The sequence below is a fragment of the Ctenopharyngodon idella genome, chromosome 10 (assembly GCF_019924925.1).
Source record: "Ctenopharyngodon idella isolate HZGC_01 chromosome 10, HZGC01, whole genome shotgun sequence".
In the NCBI taxonomy this organism is placed as follows: Eukaryota; Metazoa; Chordata; class Actinopteri; order Cypriniformes; family Xenocyprididae; genus Ctenopharyngodon; species Ctenopharyngodon idella.
In genome coordinates this window covers 28421979-28427978 of record NC_067229.1, presented here as the reverse complement: position 1 = coordinate 28427978, position 6000 = coordinate 28421979, and the positions used below count along the sequence as shown (strand labels likewise).

Genomic DNA, 6000 nt, shown 5'->3' with positions numbered 1-6000 from the left:
GGAGACCCGATTCCTGGGGGGACTCGATTTCTCACCACACGTCACTTAAAGGGTTAATTCACCCAAAAATGAAAATAATGTCATTTATTACTCACCTTCATGTCATAGGTGATCTGGGAAATGCTAACTTTAGACTGCTAGCATTTAAAGCATAAAATCCCACCCTCAGTGCAAATCACCGTCCAAAGCCACACCTCTTCCAAAACACATGAAAGTGCACAGACCAGAAGCGAGACGACCAGAGACAACGTTACTGGATTACATCATGTGTCATTCACCGGTGAGAAAACTTTACAGTACAGTGAGTAACTTTGAAAACATAAAAATAGTTCCAGATTAGACGCTGGGTGCTGCTGTCATTGAGCTAATTCGTACAGGTACACAAACTACATAAGCTACATTATGCGTTACTATCAAAACACAACAAAAACTAATCATACCATGTTCCTACCTGTCCAAAAGAAATACTGGAACCATGCATCATCTTTCAGATCATTTGACTCTTGCAGTCTCCAGTGTGGAAAAGCAACACCAATTTTAATTCTGGTTTTAGCTCCTTATATTTTGTTACTCATCAAAGAGTTTTATTCATTCAAAAGAGTTTATTCATGACAATTTATTCATATGTGAATATTGATTTTATTATAAATAACTTTCTAAAGTTTCACTGTGACATCAGAGAGGTCTAATTTCAACATCTGTAAGCATATAGTTAATTAATCTGGTGCACTGCCCTACTTAATTGAAAGAAAGACAGTTAGGGGGCGCTACATCATCTTCATAGTTATCGTTCTTGGTATGAAAGAGCACAGGCAAGTACAATTTTTCAAGCACTTCCTATCCTATTTCTATTGTACAACCTGATCATTGCTCGGGGTGTCTCTGAGGGCCTCAAACCAAGGACTATTAGTGGTTCCAAGGACCAAATTAAAACTTAGAGGTGAGCGAGCATTTGCAGTAGCAGCACCAAAATTGTGGAACAGTCTGTCTGTTAGTATTAGAACTGCCACAACTGTAGATAATTTTAAATCTAGATCTTATTTGTTTTCTATCCACCTGTTTCTGCGGGGCGCTACTGTAAAAAAGAACGTGGGTACAACTTCCGGTGAAGCGGCGGAAGTAGCATACCAATGGTATTTTGTGTGCTAATTAGCGAAGAGGATAAGTGTTTTTCTGATCATTGTTTACTTTGTAAAGTTGCAAACCTTAATGAGAGATGTCGTTACGGCACTCAGGGACAACATTTCAGTTTAGTACATTTATTAGTTAATAATATCACAATACAATAAACAGTTTTCGTGCCCTTAATTGTCCTTTACTTTACTGACCTTCCACAAAAGTGCTGCTGCATGACTACAAGAGCATTCTGGCCCTGCAACACATGAACAACCCGCTGTCTGTTCTTCACCTGTCACTGATGCTAGCACCAAAGCCTTATGATGCGATATTTTACTCCTACTGGTGTCGTGCGTGCCAGAGCCAGTCGCGTTTCCACTGTCATATATGCGATGCTAAAGGCTATTTATGTTAACCATTGCGATAATAAATACACGTTTATGGAAAATACCAGAGACTGCTTGAGGAACGTAGACAATTCTTATATGATTATAATCGTGTATTTATTTGGTTTAATGTTTTATCTCTCTCTTCCCTGTGCCTTTGTTGATACCGGATGCATACGCATATCTTTCACAGATTCACACACTCCGGTTAACTCGTATAACTCGTAACTGCTGTTTTCCTCTCATGAGCTCCCTCTGTTGCTCTGGCTGAAAGGATCGTCCTCGGATTGCAATCATCACATAATTTAGAGGAAAATTAATAGAAATGCTCAGAAAAGTGACGTAAACATAGGGTATGTTATCAATATATTTCTAAATGTGTAAGCCTTTGGACTTAAAAACCGTAATGGAGTTGTTTTGTGCACTTTTGTGATCGTAAATGAATGGAAGCAGGTGCAACTGAATAGGAATGTGTTTTCTTTTTATGTCAATATAAATATCAGTTAGATTTAGCATGATTAATGTGCACTCCTGCCATAAATTAATAAATTACTGTTACTGTAACATTTTTTATTGTAAAACATTGTTCAAATATTGATGCTGGAATTTTAAATCTTTAAGTAAAAGCCAAACGTTCGCAAGTTTGGATCACTGAATCTTGAATGACTGTCAACAGTTGAATAAATGAGTGTCACGTACCGCTTGTTTACTTCGAACCGGAAGATGCTCCCACTTTTGACGCAAGGCCTCATGGGGCGTAGGAAACTTGTGGATAGCCTTTAATCAATGATGCCTTGTCTATTTTATTGTATGTGTTTCTCTGTATTGAGTTTTAACCTATACCACTATAGCACATTGGTCAATAGCTGTTGTTTTAATTGAGCTCTATAAATAAAGCGACATTGACATTGACACAGTCCATCAGGGACCATCCTCTTTGAAATTCAGAAAGAACAGCCTGATTCTTGATTTCAAAAGGATCGTCTGTAACAGTAACAGGAACAACTGGGAAAAGTCTGGGCCATGCAGGATGCTGAGACTTTCTTGCTGTTCTGCTCCACTAGACCTTTCCGGATTGTCCTATCTCTGTCAGGTCTGTGAGAAGACAGGCTAAAAGGTGTCAGGGAATGAACACAGACAGAGGATCCAAGTGCAAGAATAACAATATTTATTGACAGGAAAACGCTGTACAATAACTTCACTCCAAGGGTCAGTTGAGGCAGAGGCTGTGGCGTGCAGAACGGTGGCGTGCAGAGTGGCGAGGCACCGGGTGGCGCAGGGCTACAGCGGGTATCAGAGAACAAGGATAATCCAACCCAGAAAACAGGGCACACGACAAAAGTCCAGAATCCAAAAACCAGGAAGAAACACACAGAGAACACGACACCGGGAACAGCCTGCAACGAACTGACAAAGACCACATAAAGACACGCACAATATATAACAACCACTAACAAGACACAGCTGGCAACAGATCGCAATCAGACCATAATGGGTGACGCCCACACAATCATTCACTCACACCCAAACACACACACACACAACAACACACAAGGGTGAGTAAGTGAATCCATGAACCGTGACAGTACCCCCTCTCCTACGAGCGCCTCCTGGCCCTCCCAGGAGAGCCTACCTGTTGATAGTAATCATCAATAAGAGAGTGATCCAGGATGTCCCTGGCAGGAACCCAACTCCTCTCCTCCGGACCGTAACCCTCCCAGTCCACCAAGTACTGGAATCCGCGTCCCCTTCGCCTAGCGTCCAAAATACGACGAACCGAATAAACGGGTTCCCCATCTGCGAGACGCGGCGGGGGGGAACCGGAACCGGCGGATTAATGTTAGCATGAAAAACAGGTTTGATTTTAGATACGTGGAATACGGGGTGAATTCTACGGTACGCTGGGGGGAATTTGAGGCGGACTGTCACCGGACTAAGAATCTTGGTGACAGTAAACGGGCCAATGAATTTAGGTGCCAACTTATTACATACGGAGCGGAGCGGAATGTTCCTGGAAGAAAGCCACACTTTTTGTCCGACGACGTATACGGGAGGCTTCAGCCGGTGGTGATCGGCCTGGGCCTTGGTGCGCGCTCCCACCTGAATAAGAGTCTCTCGGGCTCTTCTCCACGTGTGACGACACCTCTGGACGAAGGCGTGAGCGGAGGGGACCGCGACTTTGGATTCCAGACTAGGAAAGATAGGTGGCTGGTAACCTAGACTACACTGGAAAGGCGACAGGCCCGTAGCCGACACTGGTAACGAGTTGTGCGCGTACTCCACCCAAGGAAGCTGCTGACTCCAGGAGGAAGGATTCTGAGCTACCCGACATCGCAACGTTCTCCCCAAATCCTGGTTGGCTCTCTCAGCTTGCCCGTTACTCTGGGGATGGAACCCAGACGACAAACTAACAGTCGCTCCCAGTAATCTGCAAAACTCCTTCCAGAATCTGGAGGTAAATTGGGATCCCCTGTCAGAAACCACGTCTACCGGGAGGCCATGAATACGAAAGAAGTGATTAATGACAGTAACCGCTGTCTCCTTGGCAGAGGGTAATTTGGGCAAGGGAATGAAATGTGCCGCCTTCGAGAACCGGTCCACTACGGTCAAAATCACCGTATTGCCCTGTGAAGGAGGGAGGCCTGTTACGAAATCTAGCGCTATGTGGGACCAGGGTCTTGAAGGGACAGACAGCGGTTGAAGAAGCCCATCTGGGGAACGATTAGAAGTCTTACCACGAGCGCAGACAGAGCAAGCCAAAACAAAATTGCGAACGTCGCGAGCCATGCAGGGCCACCAGAATCGTTGCTTAACCAGAAAAATGGTACGACTAACCCCTGGATGACAAGCCAGATTGGAATCATGGCCCCATCGGATAACGTCTGAACGTAACCTCTCTGGCACAAATAATCGACTCGGCGGGCACCCAGGCGGAGGCGTTACCCCTTCTAAGGCCGTGTGGACCTTCGACTCGACCTCCCATGTGAGTGAAGAGACAATGAGTCTCTCAGGTAAAATACACTCGGGAGTGGACGGGCGCTCGGAACGATCAAAAACACGAGATAAAGCATCGGGCTTGATGTTTTTAGACCCGGGACGATATGATAGAGAAAAATCGAAACGACCGAAAAACAGCCCACCGAGCCTGCCTAGAGTTTAGTCGTTTAGCGGATCTGATGTATTCTAAATTCTTATGATCGGTCCAGACGATGAAAGGTACCCCCGACCCCTCCAACCAGTGACGCCATTCTTCCAAAGCTAATTTGACCGCCAGCAGCTCCCTGTTACCAATGTCGTAATTCCGTTCGGCGGCGGATAAGCGATGAGAAAAAAACGCGCAAGGGTGCATCTTATCGCGCTGGGATAGAACTGCCCCTACCCCCACCTCTGAAGCATCAACCTCCACCACAAACTGACGTGAAGGATCAGGGGCGACAAGAATGGGAGCCGAAACAAAGCGGCCTTTCAGATTGGAAAATGCAGCCTCAGCTGCATTAGACCACCTGAACGCCGTTGCGGTGGAGGTTAAGGCGGTCAGAGGAGCGGCTAGTTGGCTGAAATTGCGAATAAAACGCCGGTAAAAATTGGCGAATCCCAAAAACCTCTGCAGGGCCTTACGGGAATCTGGGATTGGCTAATCCACCACAGCCTTAACCTTGTCAGGATCCATGCGCACCCCCTCAGACGACACGATATACCCTAAAAATGGAACTGACTGTGCATGAAAAACGCACTTCTCCGCCTTGACAAAAAGCCCATTCTCTAGCAGCCTCTGGAGCACTCGTCAGACGTGTTGCACATGTTCCTGGAGAGAAGAAGAAAATATCAATATGTCGTCCAGGTAGACATAAATGAACTGATCGATCATGTCTCTCAACACGTCATTCACGAGTGCTTGGAACACGGCGGGCGAGTTGGAAAGGCCGAAAGGCATAACCAAGTATTCAAAGTGCCCTCTAGGGGTGTTAAATGCCGTCTTCCACTCATCCCCCTCCCTAATGCGAACCAAATGATAAGCGTTGCGCAGGTCCAATTTCGTGAAAAGAGACGCGCCCTGCAGCCGTTCAAAGGCAGAAGACATCAACGGCAGAGGATAAGTATTCTTTACCGTGATGTTGTTCAGTCCTCTGTAGTCAATGCACGGCCGCAGCGACCCGTCCTTCTTACCCACGAAAAAGAAACCTGCCCCCGCGGGAGACGAGGAAGGGCGGATGATCCCGGCTGCCAGAGAATCAGAAATGTATTTCTCCATGACCTCCCTTTCAGGATTAGAAAGTGAATATAACTTGCCTTTAGGCGGAGAAGACCCTGGTACTAAGTCTATGGCACAGTCGTAGGGACGATGCGGAGGAAGAGAAGCAGCCCGGGACTTACTGAACACTTCCTTCAGGTCGAGGTACTCCTCAGGCACGTTTGACAGATTCACCGACGACTCCTGTAACACAGAACGAGACACAGAAGAACAGGCAGACAACAAACAAGACGCATGACACTGGTT

General features: G+C 46.0%; 1 protein-coding gene across 1 annotated transcript in view; it reads left to right on the top strand.

Annotated features, from left to right (window-relative positions):
- Positions 1 to 259: 259 nt before the first annotated feature.
- pip5k1ba (phosphatidylinositol-4-phosphate 5-kinase, type I, beta a) overlaps positions 260 to 6000 on the top strand; it is a 31103-nt gene continuing 25362 nt past the window's right edge. The window contains exon 1 of the mRNA XM_051909967.1: positions 260 to 280. The gene's annotated coding sequence lies outside the window, so the exon portion shown is untranslated. The remainder of the gene's footprint in view (positions 281 to 6000) is intronic.